General features: G+C 46.8%; 1 pseudogene; it reads right to left on the minus strand.

The window, feature by feature from the left end:
* Positions 1 to 7,702: 7,702 nt before the first annotated feature.
* On the minus strand, positions 7,703 to 17,190 carry LOC138930775 (large ribosomal subunit protein eL34-like; annotated as a pseudogene).
* Positions 17,191 to 18,628: the final 1,438 nt, after the last annotated feature.

An 18,628-nucleotide genomic window follows, 5' to 3' on the forward strand; every position in this document is an offset into this window, starting at 1 on the left:
CTATAGAATCCTCTAGGCAATAATACTGGAGTGGGTTGCCATTCCTTTCTCCAGTGGATCTTCCTGACCCAGGGATCGAACCCAGGTCTCCTGCATTGCAAGCAGATTCTTTACTGTCTGAGCCACTAGGAAGCCTATATATATATATAATTTTATTTATTTTTGGCTGTGCCGGGTCTCTGTTGCTGCATGGGCTTCTAGTTGCAGAGAGTAGGGACTACTCTCCAGATGTGCATGGGCTTCTCACGGAAGTGGCTTCTCTTCGGTAGTTGCAGCATGTGGCCTCAGCAGTTGCAGCTCCTGGCCTCTAGGGCACAGGCTCAGTAGTTGTGGTGCATGGACTCAGGTGCTCTGCAGTATGTGGGTTCTTCCCAACCCAGGGATCGAACCTGTGTCTCCTGCATTGGCAGGCACATTCTTTACCACTGAGCCACCAGGGAAGCCCTGCAGAAGGAGATCGAGCTCAGGGTTCTTAAAGAAAAAGTCCAAATACATGTCACTTTCACTTGTAAACAGACTTGCTCTCAGAGAAAGAGAAAGACCAAGCTGGTGGAATGCATGATGGAGGTCACCCCCTCCAAGGCTGGGAGAGAGGGTGCTTTCTGAGAGCACAGGCTGAGAGCTCTGGACTGGGGGTGAGCAAAGAGAGTAGCAGGCAAAGGGCATGGCCCATACCCAGCCCAAAGATGGGCCCCAGCTGGGCGGTGGGGGGAGGAGTGGGTGTCATAGCCTGTTTGTTCCCCAAGAGAGGGCAAGGGGACAGGGTCCCTGGAACAATTTAAATCGCCCCAAATTTCCTTATCACCCACAATGAGCTGTCAGTTAACAATGTGCTGTGCTTAGTTGCTTAGTTGTGTCCCACTCTCTGTGACCCCCATGGACTGTAGCCTGCCAGGCTCCTCCATCCGTGGGGACTCTCCACACAAGAATACTGGAGTGGATTGCCATGCCCTCCTCCAGGGGATCTTCCCAACCTAGGGATCGAACCCGGGTCTCCCACATTGCTGGCAGATTCTTTACCGTCTGAGCCACCAGAGAAGCAGAAATAGTAGAATGATGGGGGGAAAATAGCTTGACAAATGACAAAAACAGTCAACTTGAAATGTCCTTGCACCAATTAAAGGAGTACATTTTTATTTTAAAGAAACACCATCAACTGTCAGTGATTAGAGCAAAATTAATACTAAATCACTTGCAAGTAGCTATGTAACTAACCTCCAAGTTGGGATAAAAAGCTTATAACAAACCAATAATTCCTCCCCAAATTGGCAAAGCCAGATGAATACAAAATCATTTCTTAGAAAGCACCTAAGAGTTGCCCAAGCAGTGAGAACAAGAGGGACTAAAGTTCAGGAGATAACCATGGATAATTAATTTAATGTTCTTTTTTTGGACAACTCAAGGCACAGGGAACAGGCTGAGAATTACAGTTTGTCCTGAGCAGAAGTCTAAAGCAGTCTGAGAAGGCTGTAGTAACAAGATCAGAGACATGAGATGTCTCAAGCACATGGTTGTCTTTTCCTCTCATGGTATATATGAACTTCTGAAGCTAAAAAGGCCCAAAAATTAAACTGAAAGTATGAAAAGCAGAGCTCAGGGAACTCATGTGATGATACAAAACTTAAGAGTTAAGGAACCTTTAAGGGAAGAAGTCTGGTGAACAAACTAGGTTTTCAGATGAAAGCCAAGAAATAATCAAAAGCAGCTGATACCTTACTAAAACAAAACCCAACCTGCACTCCATTCAGTACCTGCCTGAATTAAGGGGGCCAACTTCCATTTTATCAACCTAGCGAAGAAAGGGTGAAACTTTTCCAGGGGAACATATAATCTTCAGGAGTATCTGTAATTTTAAAGATTGTAAAATATGAATTAAATTAACATTTAATTGTAGATACTGCAGGATTATTTATATTTCTAGCATTTAACTAAAAATAAATACATTGCCAAGAAATAGGACCATAAGAACAAATCTCAAAAAGAAGAAAAACAACACAAAACAGAACCAAATAAGCAATTTACATATTTGAGTTAACAAACTAAGACATTAAAATGTAATTAATATGTTAAAGAAAATAGTGAAAGAGATGGAAAAAATACATGAAAAGATGGCATATTTCTCTAAGCAATTAATATCTGTATCAGAATAGAATCAAAAGGATATTCTTTAACTGAAACGTCGAAAGTGAGCTCAATAAATGGTGTTAACAGGAGATAGGGGTTCCCTCATAGCACAGTTGATAAAGAATCTGCCTGCAATGCAGGAGACCAGGGTTTGATTTCTGGGTAGGGAAGATCCCCTGGAGAAGGGAATGGCAACCCACTCCAGTATTCTTGCCCGGAGAATCCCACGGACAGAGGAGCATGGCGGGCTACAGGCCATGGGTCATAAAGAGTCGGACACGACTTAGCAACTAAACCACCACCGACAGGAGAGTAACACAAAAGTCAGAATTTTGAATTGGATGACATGTCGATACAAAATACCATAAATAAAAGCCAAGACATTAAAAAACAAAAAAGTGGAAAAACAGAAAAGACCAATAAGAGACATACGAAACACTCTAACTGAAGATCTACGCAGAGAACAGATCTGAACAAACGTTTACAAGATTTTCTAAATATAAGAGGAAGGTATTAACCAACAGATTTAAGAAGCTCTAAGAATATCAAGCAAGAGAAATACATGAAAGAAAGAATTATATGAAGAAAATTTGTATAATAAAAAAAGAAAAATTATATGAAGGCACAACATAGTTTACTGATGAAAACCAAAGAAAAAGAGAAAACTTTACAACCGGCATGGGGGAGAAAGAGTAAGGAGGAGATATAGTACCTTCAAAGGAGCAGTAAGAAGAGTTAGAACTAGAGCTAACTTCAGGGGGAAAAATGGCAGAAACTGGAAAAATAGGATAAAAATCTTAGGCACCACAATAACCATTTGCATGAGTTATTTTACGACAGGAGGTCCTGGTAAGGAACACATAACCAACAAGCCACCACCAACCAGAAGAGCTCGGAAAAGGCCAAAAGGAGATGTCACATGTGTCAGGATCCTCTTTGCAGGAATCCATTTTGGCTAAGCAATGCATGTGCCACCAGGAAGGGCCCTGAGTCAGAATGACTGGCCAAAGACAACCCGGAAGCTAATCCCACCCATAAAACCCGAGACTGCAGGCCATGTGGCCAAGCATTTCTCCTGGGTTCCCTTACCCTACTGCTCTCTGCCTGGGTTCCCCTTCTCAGTAAAATCTCTTGTAAAGTCTCAGTAAAGTCTCAGGATGTGTGTCTCCTTGGACAATTCATTTCTGAGTGTCAGACTAGAGCCCACTCTCAGCCTCTGGAAGGGGTCCCCTTTCCTGCAACAAAACCATGAGGTGAAATGCTGAGGGCTACTGGCCACATGATGTCAGAATGTCTTCCCTATTTACTGCTGGTCACAAGAGATGAAGTGAACCTAATGGTGGGACAGAGCTGGGATGTCCCCTAGAGATGGGATGTCCATTCCCTTGGCGGAAGTGCTCAGTAGGGCTCCTGCCAAAGCTTGACCTGATTCTATGCTGCCCTGGGACTCAACCTCTGGTTTACAGAGGACCTTGGGATGGAGGGACCGGTTAAAGGCACCACAATGGAGCAGCCAGCACTGATCCAGAAGGTGGGCTGTTTCCTGGTTTTCTCTGCAAATTAGTGTCACACGGGAAAGAGGAGGCTGGGAAAGGAGATTGTTCTGGATGAAAAAAGAGTTAAGTGGCCAACAGCCAAGTGCAGTGGGAGTCCCTGATGACATGCTAGCGTGAACAAAAGAGGAATCAAAGGGGGAGTTGGGGGGTAAGAGTGGGGCGACTGCTGCCCACATGGTGAGTGAATCGTGGCCCCTGGGTCAGGGAAGAAAATCTCTTTATCAAGAGATGCACAGTGAACCATTTGGGGAGAACAGGGCTTGTGAAGTGACTTTCTAGTATTTTAATGAAAACGAAAGAGAGAAGGAAAGAGGGGGAGGGAGGGAGAGAGAGTGAGGGAGGGAAACAAGCACATAAGGCAAGCTGGAGGCCACTGCTAGCCCTGGGAGGTGGGTACTGGGCTTGGTTAGACTATTCTACTTGTCCATTTGCTTGACAGTGGTCAAAGTTAAAAGGGAAAACAGTTTGGTAGTTCCTTAGTAAGTAAACATCATCAGGCCCAGTAGTTCCACTCCTGAGTATATGCTCAGAAGAATTGAAAACATGTTTTCACAAAAACTTGTCCACCGAAAAAAAGAAAGAAACCTGTCCACCAAAAGAAAAAAAAAAAAAACCTACTTGTCCACCCAGGTGAATTAAGTGCAGAACAATTCATAATCTCCAAAAGGTGGAAACAACCCAAGTAAGTGTCTATCAACAGAAGAGTGGAAAACCAACCATGGTCTAGACAAAGATGGAACATTATTTGGCCACAAAGGGGAATGAAATACTGATCCACTCTACTATGTGGGTGAACCTGGTGTCATGATGCCAAGTGAAAAAAAACAGACACAGACACAATAGGCCCCTACTGCATGATCAACCCTTAATATTCACTGGAAGGACTGAAGCTGAAGCTCCAATATTTTGGCCACCTGATGCAAAGAGCTGACTCACTGGCAAAGACTCTGATGCTGGGAACGATTGAGGGCAAGAGGAGAAGGGGGCGACAGATGGTTGGATGGCATCACCAACTCAATGGACACGAGTTTGAGCACACTCCAGGAGATGGTAAAAGGCAGGGAAGCCTGGTGTGCTGCAGTTGATGGAGTCGCAAAGAGTCAGACACGACTGAGCAACTGAACAACAACAACAACTACTGCGTGATTCTATTTATATGATGCAAGATAAGATTTCACAAGAGCTTTCTCGATCGAGCTTTGAGATTATGACTAAAAACTCTTTTCCTCCAATTAAAATAAATAAATTAAATTTAAAAATATTTAAAGTATTGTGAGAAAAAGAGAAAATCTCTTTTCCTTTCACCTTCTCGGGCAGTTTGCTAAGCTCCCACCCCACTGACCTCCCATATCAGGGCCCCTCTCTCCTGGGCCACTAAACCCATGGCCCAAGTCCCACTTATTGAAGTCTCACATTCTGGGGCCAGGTACCAGACAGCTAGGACAGTCCCTGTGTCCTGCAGCCTGAGAAACCATTCAAACTAGCCACCACCAAGGGACCTTGTGGACACTAGCTACCCCTATCAGGGGCGCCTTCCCACGGCACTCACCCCTTCTTCTGCCTGTCATCTCTCCAGAGTGCCACTGTTCTGTAGCTCACTATAAAGAAAATCTTTAAATCTTATAAAACATACGACATATCCAGAGAGTCATAGGTAGATCCAGGGAGTCAGAGAGCCAGGGGCTGGGATTGGGTGGGGTGGGGTGACTGCTTCATGAGGACAGAGTTTCTTTTCGGGGTGATCAAAGTGTTTGGAAGTCGCTACTGGTGACGGCTGCAGTGTTGCAACTCAATGTCACTGTCAAGGGATCCTCTTTTTCCATGTTCACTGGGAAATCGCCATCATTCACTGAGAGGCCTGCACAAGCTGAAGGTGTCTGCGTGTGTGTGTATGTATGTAATACTGATATTAGCAAGGGTTTTCAGACTAGTGCCAAATTGTTTTCAAATACATCACAAGCTTATTTTTTTCTCTATCATGACCATACTGCCAGGTCACCATCCATTTTGAAAAACACAGAAAAACTGAAAGGAAGAGGTGTTTTCTCTAATCCCATATCCCAACAAGAGAGAAGACACTTGAACTGTCACTGCCCAAGAGAAACATGGACAGTTCACTGGTGGATGGAGACTGATGCTTAAGTTCAGTACCACAAGGTGCATCAGAGGGGCCAGCCAGCAAGCTGGTTACACACAGCAGCGTCTATCCTTGGGACCTAGCACCCCACTGGCAGCATAGTTTCAAATCCTGAAAAGAAACATGACAAGCCCTGTGCTCACAGATCCTGTGTGTGTGTGTGTGTGTTAGTTGCTCAGTCGTGTCCGACTCTGCCACCCCATGAACTACAGCCCGCCAGGCTCCTCTATGCATGGAATTCTCCAGGCAAGAACACTGGAGTGGATTGCCATTCCCTTCTCCAGAGGATCTTCCCGACCCAGGGATTGAACCAGGGTCTCCTGCATCACAAGCAGATTCTTTACCGTTTGAGCTGCAGCAAAGTCCTTTTCACAGACCCTAACGCCCTAAAAGCTCTGGGTAGGAACAGTGTGACCTTCTCAAGCAGGAATGGAAGAAAAGATATGGAAGGAGCTTGCAGAACTGGAGGGCGGCTTCTCCCGAGACACTTTGGCCTCTCCAGAGTAGGGGAGAAGCTGAAGGATGATTCTAGGCCCCAGGGCTCAGGTTTCCCTAAGATAGGACACCAGGTATGCAGGTGAGGGCCTCTCAGATAGCAGCACTTGGGGCAAGGAGCTGGGAAGGTCCTAGGAGTCTGGGGAACCCGCTAGCCCCTTCCAGGCTGCTCCACCCCACAGAGAGGAGGCAGACTCTCCGTCACTAGCTGAGCCTGGCTGGGGGCCACGGGATGGAGAGAGGTGGAAACGTGGGTCCCAGAGGGAGAAGCAGAGGGCTTCAGTGCTGATGTCTTCTGAAGACCACGAGATGGGGCTATTTCCCCAGAAAAAGAAAACAGAAACACCAGGGAAGGCATGCAGCAGTCCCACTGAGGGCGGGCCAGGGAATTGGGGCTTTGTCGTCCACCGAGAAGAACACACGGGGCCACTAGAGTTGGCCCCCTTCTGCCCTGCTGGAACTTCCTCTGGGCTTTGGTAGTTCAAGACCCCAAGTGCCTCCACTCAGTGCCAGGCAGCCTTCCTGGAGATCCGTGTCACCTGCCAGCCACCCAGGGAAAAGGCCTGAGGATCAGTCTGAGAGCTGCTCGGGGCCAGCAAAGGCCTCTGGGAGCAACCTCGCAACCCGGGTCTCCAGGCTCTGCTCTTTGCGGGGGTGGGAGTGGGGAACAGAGAGATGCCACCTGCTCCCAGCCCTTCATGGAGTGCCTGTCTCACTCATGTGGAGGAGCTTCCGGACCTTGCCCTCTTCTGCTCCACGCTAGCCCAGAGTGGCTCTTGCCTTTGCACTGGCTGTTGCCTCTGGCCCCAACGATCTTCCACCTCCGTTCAGTTTCTCTGAAAGGTTGCCTTCTAACCACACTGCTTAAACCCGCACCCGACCTCTCTTCTCTATTTATGCCCCGCAGCACTTAGCACTGGTTAACATACTCTGTGATTCTTTTCTGTTTGCTTATTTTTAAAATTAACTTATTTATTTTAATTGGAGGCTAATTATTTTGCAATACTGTAGTGGTTTTGGTCATACATTGACTCTGTGATTCTTAATCACAAACGTTGACTGTTTTTTGCCCATTTCTTGCCACTAGAATCGCACCCCTCCCCCCCACCCCGCCCCCAGCAGGACTTTGCGGGTTTTGTTCCCCAAGGTTGGATCTGCAGTGCCCGCTGCAGCCTGGTCCCTGGGAGTGCCTGGCCGCTGTCTGGGGGCGGGAGGGCTGGCACCGCTACCTCTGTCCAGAGCCCAGCACGCTTTGCCGCTTGGCCTCTGGCTTCCTCTTCTCGCACCTTCTCCGCGCGTGCTCGGCCCCGCTAACATCCCTCACCACTCAGGGACACAACTCCCCACCCCCCGAGAACCGCAGGGGCCCCGTCCGGGGACCCTCGGGGGCTCACGCTCGCAGACGGTTGGCTGGGTGTCCCTGGGCGGGAGTGCCGCGACCTGACGCAGAGGCGCAAAATCCAAACTTACCCGCGTCGCGAGGCTCTCCGAGCAGCCCTAGAGTTAGCGGCGAACCGCAGTCAGAAGAGAGAAACAGAGAGGAAGGGGGACGGAAGCCCCGAGGGCTTGTTCGTCAGCTCTCCGCGCTCGCCACCTCCCAGGGCGTCCCTAACCACCTGCTGAGACCTGGCTCGCGGGCTTCTGAGCCGTCCTTCCGTTCCCCCCAGCCCACCGCGCCCCCGTCCCTCACTTGGAGAAAGCCCGAGGCCAAGGCCACCACCTCCTAGCAGCCCTCCAGGGCACCACCCTCAGGGGGCGACGGGGCTTGACTTTACCTCTGGGTGCGGTGCGGGAGGCGCGTCCTGCACAGCAGTCCGTCTGTTCAGCACCAACTTGCCGGGTCCCGGGGCCCTAGCAGGGCTGGGGCAGCGCGGAGTGGGATGGGGCGTGGTGGTGGGGGGCACGGAGCATGCGCGGCACAGCAGGAGGGAAGCCCGGCCCCGCATCCACCCTCGGCGTGCTCCGCGGGGGGTCTGGCTTGGCTTCTCGTGTCCCCCGGGGCACTTCCGCTTTCAGTGTGGGCTGCTTAGAGACCTTGGGGGTCGCAGCAGTCCCAGGGGGCAGGGGAGGGGCAGTGTTAGCCACGCATCTCCCATGTCTCAAGACTTGCAGGGCTTTACTTTTCGTCCGTCTGTCCATCTGTCCATCAGTCCATCCGTCCATCAGTCCATCCATCTGGGGCTCACAGAATCCCTGGGGGGGCAGTCAGCACCAAGTGGCTGAGCCACAGCATCCCAGTAAGAGAACAGCCCATTTGAGGCAGAAGGGTGAAGCTAAGAAAGTGGGGGCAGTGAGAGGGGATTTGGGGAGACCAGTGGGCAGAGACAGAGGAGTAGGGAAGAGCTACTGCATGCTTTGGTCTTTCCCTGGGTCCCCCAGGGCCTTGGAATCTGCATTTTCCCATAGGACTGGGGTTGGAATCCACGGCTGAATGCACATGCCTGCCCTTGGTCATGATGAGTTCCTCCCAAAGTTGAGAATAGGAAAAAGGCTGTGGAAGAAAATCCACAGCAAAAAACACCAGGACTGCCTGTTCTGTCTCTCCTGGCCCTGTCATTGGGAATTAAGCATGAAGTGGGGACCCTTCCTTCCACAAGCAGAGCACAGGACTGCAGCAAGAAGCCCTCCCCATGCTGATGCTCCCAAGACAGCTGCTGCCTGACCCTGCTTTAGGAGGAAAGCTGGGATACCCCGACTCGGGTGCTTCTGGCCTCAGGGAGCAGGGTTCTCAGGAGGTCAAATGCAGCATAGCTTCAGCGCCCCGTCCCTGGATCAGAGGCAGGGAGGTCCCCTGTGGCCCCTGGTTGCAGGTTCTGATGCCCACTCTTGTCTTCTCACCAGGAGTCTGGCTAGATAAGCCTGGACCTGGTCTTTAGAGGTATAATGGGGTGAAGGGTAGCCCCTTAAAAGATACGTGCACGCCCTAACTTCCAGAACCTGTGAATGTTGAGTTTTCCGGGAAATGGGTCTTATGCAGATGTGATGAAATTAAGAATCTCAACATGAGATCATTCTGGATGATTCAGTTCAGTCGCTCAGTCGTGTCCAACTCTTGGCGACCCCATGATTTGCAGCACTCCAGGCCTCCCTGTCCATCACCAACTCCCAGAGTTCACTCAAACTCATGTCCACCGAGTTGGTGATGCCATCCAGCCATCTCATCCTCTGTTGTCCCCTTCTCCTGCCCCCAATCCCTCCCAGCATCAGAGTCTTTTCCAATGAGTCAACTCTTCACATGAGGTTGCCAAAGTACTGGAGTTTCAGCTTTATCATCATTCCTTCCAAAGAATACCCAGGGCTAATCTCCTTTAGAATGGACTGGTTGGATCTCCTTGCAGTCCAAGGAACTCTCAAGAGTCTTCTCCAACACCACAGTTCAAAAGCATCAATTCTTCGGCGCTCAGCTTTCTTCACAGTCCAACTCTCACATCCACACATGACTACTGGAAAAGCCATAGCCTTGACTAGACGGACCTTTGTTGGCAAAGTAATGTCTCTGCTTTTGAACATGCTATCTAGGTTGGTCATAACTTTTCTTCTAAGGAGTAAGCGTCTTTTAATTTCATGGCTACAATCACCATCTGCAGTGATCTTGGAGCCCAGAAAAATCAAAGTCTGACACTGTTTCCACTGTTTCCCCATCTATTTGCCATGAAGTGATGGGACCAGATGCCATGATCTTTGTTTTCTGAATGTTGAGCTTTAAGACAACTTTTTTTACTCTCCTCTTTCACTTTCATCAAGAGGCTTTTTAGTTCCTCTTCACTTTCTGCCATAAGGGTGGTGTCATCTGCATATCTGAGGTTATTGATATTTCTGCTGGGAATCTTGATTCCAGCTTGTGCTTCTTCTAGCCCAGCATTTCTCATGATGTATTTCACATATAAGTTCAATAAGCAGGGTGACAATATACAGCCTTGACGTACTCCTTTTCCTATTTGGAACCAGTCTGTTGTTCCATGTCCAGTTCTAACTGTTGCTTCCTGACTTGCATATAGGTTTTTCAAGAGGCAGGTCACCAGTTCCCATTTCTTTCAGAATTTTCCACAGTTTATTGTGATCCACACAATCAAAGGTGTTGGCATAGTCAATAAAGCAGAAATAGATGTTTTTCTGGAACTCTCTTGCTTTTTCCATGATCCAGTGGATGTTGGCAATTTGATCTCTGGTTCCTCTGCCTTTTCTAAAGCCAGCTTGAACATCTGGAAGTTCACAGTTCACATATTGCTGAAGCCTGGCTTGGAGAATTTTGAGCATTACTTTACTAGCGTGTGAGATAAGTGTAATTGTGCGGTAGTTTGAGCAGTTTTTGGCATTGCCTTTCTTTGGGATTGGAATGAAAACTGACCATTTCCAGTCCTGTGGCCACTGCTGAGTTTTCCAAATTTGCTGGCATATTGAGTGTAGCACTTTCACAGCATCATCTTTCAGAATTTGAAACAGCTCAACTGGAATTCCATTACCTCCACTAGCTTTGTTCGTAGTGATGCTTTCTAAGGCCCACTTGACTTCACATTCCAGGATGTCTGACTCTAGGTGAGTGATCACACCATCGTGATTATCTTGGTCGTGAAGATCTTTTTTGTACAGTTCTTCCATGTATTCTTGCCACCTCTTCTTAATATCTTCTGCTTCTGTTAGGTCCATACCATTTCTGTCCTTTATCGAGTCCATCTTTGCATGAAATCAGGTGAGCCCTAAATCCAATGACAAGTGTCTTTATAAGAGACAGAAGAGGAGAGAGAGAGACACACACAGAAGAGAAGCCACATGAAGACAAACACAGAGACTGGAGGGATGCAACCACAAGCCAAGGGATGCCTGGAGCCCCACAAAATGAAAGAGACAAGGAACCTGGAGCCTTTGGAGGGAGCACGGCCCTACTGGCACCTTGATTTGGGGCTTCTGGCCTCAAGAGCCAGGAGAATAAATTCCTCTTTTTTTAAGCCACCTGATTTGTGGTTATTTATTTTTGGATCCATAGGAAGCTCATCCACTAGGGAATGGACTGAGCCAGTTGATGCAAGGGGCTGGACGTTTGTATCCCACATTAGCAACTAGTAATGGGATGTGTGCTAAGCTCAACCTGGGGGAAGGCAGCTTTTGTGGTTTTGGGCAATTCTTAGAGAGCCTTGGCATTAAACATTCACAGAAGGACGAAGTGAAAGCCTGAGGTGGGGCGGGAGCCTCTTGGAGCGCACCCCACATCCGCCACACTGTGGAATTGCTGAGTGTCCTCAGCATGTATCAGGAGATTCATTTCCCTCTAGAATTTTTCCAGTTTTTGGTTTTTTGAGGCTTTTTTATTTTTTTCTTGCTCAAAAATGCTTCATTTTTTATTTAGATTTTTTTTGAAATAGAAAATTTTATATTACAGTAATTGTGTTTGTATTAAAAAAAATCTTTCTGCAAAGAAAACTCAGGCCCACAAAGAGGATGCTACAAGGAAGGAAAATTATGAGCCAATCTCTCTTATAAACACAAAAGCAAAAATTCTAAATAAAATATTAGCAAACTAAATCCATAAACTATTTGAGATCATTTAAGTTTAGAAAAAGTAGGAAAGCAATCAATAAAATCAGCCATATTAATAAAATAAAGGAGAAAAACCATGTGATCATTATTTTGCCAAATTAAAAAAAAAACAAAAAAAGAGATTTGGATAGAATTTAATAACCATTCATTAAAAAAAAAAAAACTTTTCAGGGTGGGGAGCAATCCAGCAATAGAAGAGACTTCCTTAATGTCCTGTTTAGCTTTCTGACTCTGTTCTTGTGCTTTCAACACTTTCACAACAATCTTCTACTCAATAAGGAAAGGGCGCTTGATTCTGTCATGGACACATTTAGCACGCATGGACCCACCATAGGCTCAGCTAACATGTTTCTTCATTTTAGACAACTTCATGAGAACTTTAGGTCTCACAGCACGAACGCCCCTAAGTCTGCCTGGGCACACACCACACATGGATTTTGGTGCTTTCCCAACCTTCTTGGTATAAACAATTCTATTACCAGGGGTTTGAGACAGCCTGGTTTTGTTAGAGGCTGTGTTGTAGGCACCATCATGAATGCCTCTAGATGCCGTCCCCAGAAGGTTTCCCAGTTTTTTTTTTTAATCAAGAATTTCAAACACATGACCAGCCTAGAGAAAGTCATGTAACAGAAATCTGTGGATGCACCCAGCAGCTCCAGAAGCAATCCACCCAGGCCTATCCTACTCCGTCTCTCCTCCATCCACCTCTCCTTATTGTGGCAGGAGTGAGTGGGGCGGGTGCAGGCAGAGACAGGGCCCTGAAGGCAGCAAGCCCTGATTCAGCCACTCTGCAGTGAGTCCCAGGGATCCCAGCGGGGAAGGGGCCTGGAAAAGTGGTCCAGGGTGAAGCCAAGCCTCAGGAAGGAGGGAGGGCCCAAGCCAGTGGTGGGAGGTGGCCTGGGGTGTGTGTGGAGCCTTGAGTGGTGTCCTCCAAACTCCAGACACTAAGGGAGTGACAGACAAAGGCCAAACCTGATGGCAAGCAATTACATTTAGAATGCATAAACAACAAGGAGAAAAGGGAACCCTTACACTGTTGGTGGGAACGCAATCTAGTAGAGCCACTATGGAGAACAGTGCGGAGATTCCTTAAAAAAACTGGAAATAGACCTGCAATACAACCCTGGATTCCCACTGCTGGGCATACACACTGAGGAAACCAGAATTGAAAGAGACACGTGTACCCCAATGTTCATCGCAGCACTGTTTACAATAGCCAGGACATGGAAGCAACCTAGATGTCCATCAGCAGACGAATGGATAAGAAAGCTGTGGTACATATACACAACAGAATGTTACTCAGCTATTAAAAAGAGTGCATTTGAATCAGTTCTAATGAGGTGGATGGAACTGGAGCCTATTATACAGAGTGAAGTAAGTCAGAAAGAAAAATACCAATGCAGTATATTAATGCATATATATGGAGTTTAGAAAGATGGTCATGATAACCCTGTATGCGAGACAGCAAAAGAGACACAGATGTAAAGAATAGACTTTTGGACTCTGTGGGAGAAGCAGAGGGTGGGATGATTTGAGAGAATAGCATTGAAACACATATATTACCATATGTGAAATAGATCACCAGTCCAGGCTTGACGCATGAGACAGGGCACTCAGGGCTGGTGCACTGGGATGACCCTGAGAGATGGGATGGGGTGGGAGGTGGGAAAGGGAGTTCAGAACGGGGGACGCATGTACACCCATGGCTGATTCATGTGAATATATGGCAAAATCCACCACAATATTGTAAAGTAATTAGCTTCCAATTAAAATAAATAAATTAACTTACAAAAACAAACAAACAAACAAACTGGAAATAGAACTGCCATATGACCCAGCAATCCTACTGCTGGGCATACACACTGAGGAAACCAGAATTGAAAGGGACACGTATACCCCAATGTTCATCGCAGCACTGTTTACAATAGCCAGGACATGGAAGCAACCAAATGTCCATCGGCAGATGAATGGATAAGAAAGCTGTGGTACACAATGGAATGTCACTCAGCTATTAAAAAGAACACATTTGAATCAGTTCTGATAAGGTGGACGAAACTGGAGCCTATTATGCAGAGTGAAGTAAGTCAGAAAGAAAAACACCAATACAGTATATTAACGCATATTTATGGAATTTATGCAGTCCATGGGGTTGCAGAGTTGGACATGACTGAGCAACTGAACTGAACTGATGGAATTTAGAAAGACGGTAAAGATGAACCTTTACACAAGACAACAAGAGACACAGATATAAAGAACAGACTCTGTTGTTTTTGGACTCTGTGGGAGAAAGCAGGGGTGGGATGATTTGAGAGGATAGCATTGAAACATGTATATTACCATGTGATAATTTATGATATTACCATATGTGATAATTTATGTGATATTACCATATGTGATAAAGGAAATGGCAACCCACTCCAGTATTCTTGCCTAGGAAATCCCATGGACAAAGTCTGAGCCTGGTGGGCGACAGTCCACAGGGTAGCAGAGTTGGACACAACTTAACAACTGAGCACATACCGTATGTGAAATAGATGACCAGTCCAAGTTTGATGCATAAAACAGGGCACTCAAAGCCAGTGCACTGGGACAACCCAGAGGGATGGGAGGGGGAGGGAGGTAGGAGTGGAGTTTGGGATGGGGACACATGTACATCCATGGCTGATTCACGTCAATGTACGGCAAAACCCACCAGAATATTGTAAAGTAATTAGCCTCCAATTAAAATACATAATTAAAAAAACAAGGTCCTACTTCGGAGCACAGAGAACTATACTCAATATCCTGGGATAGATCATAATGGAAAAGAGTATAAAAAAGAATGTATATATGTGTATAACTGAGTCACTTTGCTGGACAGCAGAGATTGGCACAACATTGTAAATCAGCTATACTTCAATAAAAATTTAAAAATAAAGTGGGAAAAAAAGAATGAAGGTGAAATAAGTACCTTTTGAGACAGATGAAAGCTAAGAAAATTCACCAATAGATCTGCACTAAAAGAATGCTAAAGAATATCTTTCCACATGAAGAAATATGATAGTAGAGGGAAATCTCTTGGTCTTTGGGTAGAGATGAGGAACACCAGAAACGGTAAATATGGGTGTAAACATTTAAACATGGACATGAATTTGAGCAAACTCCAAGACATAGTGGAGGACAGAGGAGCCTGGCATGCTGCAAGCCATGGGGTCGCCAAGAGTCGAAACGACTTAGTGACTGCACAGCAACAAAAGACATTTAAACATTAAAAAAAAACTACTTGTTTGCTCTTAATTTCTTTATTACACATATGACTATTAAAAGTTGTAATATGGGGTGGGACGTGGGAGAGGGGTTCAGGATTGGGAACTCATGTACACCCGTGGCGGATTCATGTAAATGTATGGCAAAACCAATACAGTATTGTAAAGTAAAATAAAGTAAAAATAAAAAGTTAAAAAAAAAGTTGTAATAGCAAGTATATTGTAAGGTTTATAATCCATGTAGATATAATATACATGGTAACTACAGCACAAAAGATGGGGTAGAGTGGGAATGAGGGCTCAGGATGGAGGGGACACCTATGGCCGATTCATATTTATGCATGGCAGAAAACATCACAATATTGTAAATTATATTGTAGAAATGTCCGTACATTTATGTGAAGTGGCACAATGTTAACTACAATCAGGCAGTGAAAAATTAAAGATATCCAATAAGTTCCCTACAGAAGAGCATTCAAGTGGGGAACTTCCAAAGATGTGAATGTATATTCACATGTCCAGTCATGTAAGTTAGCTCACGTTTCTGGTGTACCTTGTCATGTGTGAGCACCCTCTACAAGTGGATGTACTTTGGTGTACTTTACTGTACAGTACTGTATGGAGTACAGTATCTGTATTTCAAGCCCAGGATGCCCAGACTCAATCATAAAAGCAGTGGCGATGTAGCCAGTACTGAGAAGTGCCAAGTGATAACGACGGAAACAAAAGTGAAAATAATGGAGAGAGGGAGCAAGGTGAGAGGTGGTAGACATCACTTGTTCTTATAACATGACTCATTCACCCATTGGCATGATTCTAAAGCATTATGACAAAATCATGGAACATGTGAAGTCAGTTCTGTCGATGATGTGAACAATAATATGGCAGAAGTGTGAAAAAGTGATGGAGGAACTAGAGAAAGAGAAATATCTCAGTGTGTGAATGCAAGATCAGCATCAGTGTTAAGTCCACTCAGCTTAATGCTGATTCAAGAGAAAGGTGACATCCTGGAGGGATAGAGTGGGGAGGGAGGTGGGAGGAGATTTCAGAATGGAGGGGACACATGTATACCTATGGCCAATTCATATTTATGCATGGCCAAAACCATGATAACACTTCAAAGTAATTATCTTCCAATTAAAATAAATAAATAAAAAGAGAGAAAGCTAAAAGCCTTTATGAAATTATTACAGGCAGGAAAAAAGGGAACATAAGGACAAAAATTGATGAACAGACAGTGCTATGTATTGAATGTTTGTAAACGCCCCACCAATTCACCTATTAAATTCTAACCCCCAAAGCAATGAGATTTGGAGGTGGGGCCTTTGGGAAGTGATTAGCCCATGAGGGTGGGACCCTAACTAAAGAGATTAGTGACTTTATAAAAGGGACACCAGAGAGCTCCCTCATCCTCTTTCTACCATGAGAGAAGATGGCTAGTTGATAAAACTAGACAAAAACCAGTAATATACAGAACAGCATTATGAAATTATCAGTCACAGTATAAGATGAACTATAACAGGCTTCCTAGGTGGCACTAGTGGTAAAGAACCTGCCTGCCAATGCAGGAGACTGAGAGGTGCAGGTTCGATCCCTGGGTCGGGAAGATTCCCTGGAGAAGGGCATGGGAGCCCACTGCAGTATTCTTGCCTGGAGGATCCCCACGGACACTGGAGCCTGGCGGGTTATAGTCCATAGGGTTGCAAAGAGCCAGACACGACTGAAGCAATTTAACACGCACATAAAGAGAAATTAACCAATTTGCCAGCGATGCGTTTTCCATCTGCAAGTTTACTTTTGCAACTCAGCTTCGTTGCAGGGAGACCTTTTGATTGGTGGAAAGCAAATGAAGTGACGTGAAAGTCGCTCAGTAGTGTCCTTCTCCAGAGGATCTTCCCAGCCCAGGGATCGAACCCAGGTCTCCCGCATTGCAGGTAGATTTTTTTTTTCTTTTTTTTTTTTTTTTACCATCTGCGCCATCAGGGAAGCCATCTTTGCTTCCCGGTGGGCCAGGCCTTGGAACATCAAGTCCTTAGTGCTCACCGCTTATTGATACAGTAGCAAAGAGCCTCCTCTCGTGCGTTTCTCATCCAATCATTTTCCTTGTAAACAGCTGCCTAGAACTTTCTTGGGGCTTCCGGGAGCACGGAGGAAACCCAGGTGGCATTCGCACAGAGAGCTCGGGATAGTGCGCTGCACGGTTCCTGGCTGCGCTGCTGAGCCGAGTTCTTCAGACTCTTCTGAGCAGGATTCAAGAGTCGTTTACAGAGTCGGAGAAAGTAAGTAGACAGGCGGGGACTTTGCTGGGGTCTGGACTCCGCAGTTACCAGGGGTCCCGGGTGGGGGTCCCTTAGCTGGCCCAGCAAGGAGTGGAGGTGTGGGGGAGGGCTAACACATACTAGATTGGGAATCCGGGTGAGGCCGCAGACAGCGGCAGGCTTCAGAGGGGCTGAGGGAAGGGTTTCCTCAGTGTAGGGGTTCTGAGGGGAGGACCGCTGGCTGCCAGGGTGGCTGGTGGGGGGGCCTTTTGGTTTGGGGGTGCAGAGAGGGGTGGCTAATGGGTAAACTTGTGGGGGTCTCAGAAGGAAGGGCTGCCTGCTGAGTGGGTGAGGCCTACTTTGGAGGCCAGAAGAGAGTACTACTGGCTGAGGGAGTGGGGAGGACGTGAGAGGGGGTCCCCCATGCTGAAACATGAGGCGAACATGGGCAAAGGGCTAATGTCTGCCCCCTGTGGTGGAAGGAAGGGGCCGAGGGGAGGGGTGGATCGGGTGGACTCGTGGATGTGGTTTGGAAACCGTTAGGGGAGGTACCAGCTCTGCAGGGGGCGGGGTGGGGGGAGAGGCCGTTGGTGGCCGGAAGGGAGCTCTGGCTCCCTTCTGCGGGGGAGGCAAGAGGGGCAGTCTCTACATGGGTGAGGTAGTGTGAGATAGTGCTTGTGGGAGGACTCCCCGGTGTGGGGAGGTGAGAGGGGAAGTCTGATTTCTAAACATGTGGGGGCGCCCTGCTTCCAGGGCCTAGAGGAGAGCGCCGCCAAGTGGCAGGGTAGGGGAGTGGAGTTGAAGGGGGCGAGGAAGAGCCGCCTGGCCAAGTCGGGTGAGTGAGCGGCGCTGGAGCTGCTGTGATCTGGTGGAGGCTGTTTACGGTGGCAAATGGATTTGTGGGGGTTCTGGGTGGGGGGGCCTCTGGCGCACTGTATTAGGAACGGAGAGGTTCCAGGTCGCCAGAATTGCAATGATGGGAGGGGCGGGGCCCTGGTCTCCACACAAAATACAGGTTCTTCACGAGGGTGCTTTGTCCATTCACCGGGATACACCACACCTAAATTTAAAAGTATTGTAATTTTACATGATAAGTTCTCTTACCACAGGGGAATTTTATTTGATGTAAATAATGATAATATATCTTTAAATACTGGGAAATCCATGGATTGAAGAAAAAAAATCACAAAGGGACTTAGAAAATATTTCAAACTGAATAATGAAAAAACGCAACTTACCCAAATTAGTGGGAGGCAGCTAAAGAAGCAATAGGAGGAA

This window comes from Ovis canadensis, chromosome X, assembly GCF_042477335.2.
Source record: "Ovis canadensis isolate MfBH-ARS-UI-01 breed Bighorn chromosome X, ARS-UI_OviCan_v2, whole genome shotgun sequence".
Lineage (NCBI taxonomy): Eukaryota > Metazoa > Chordata > Mammalia > Artiodactyla > Bovidae > Ovis > Ovis canadensis.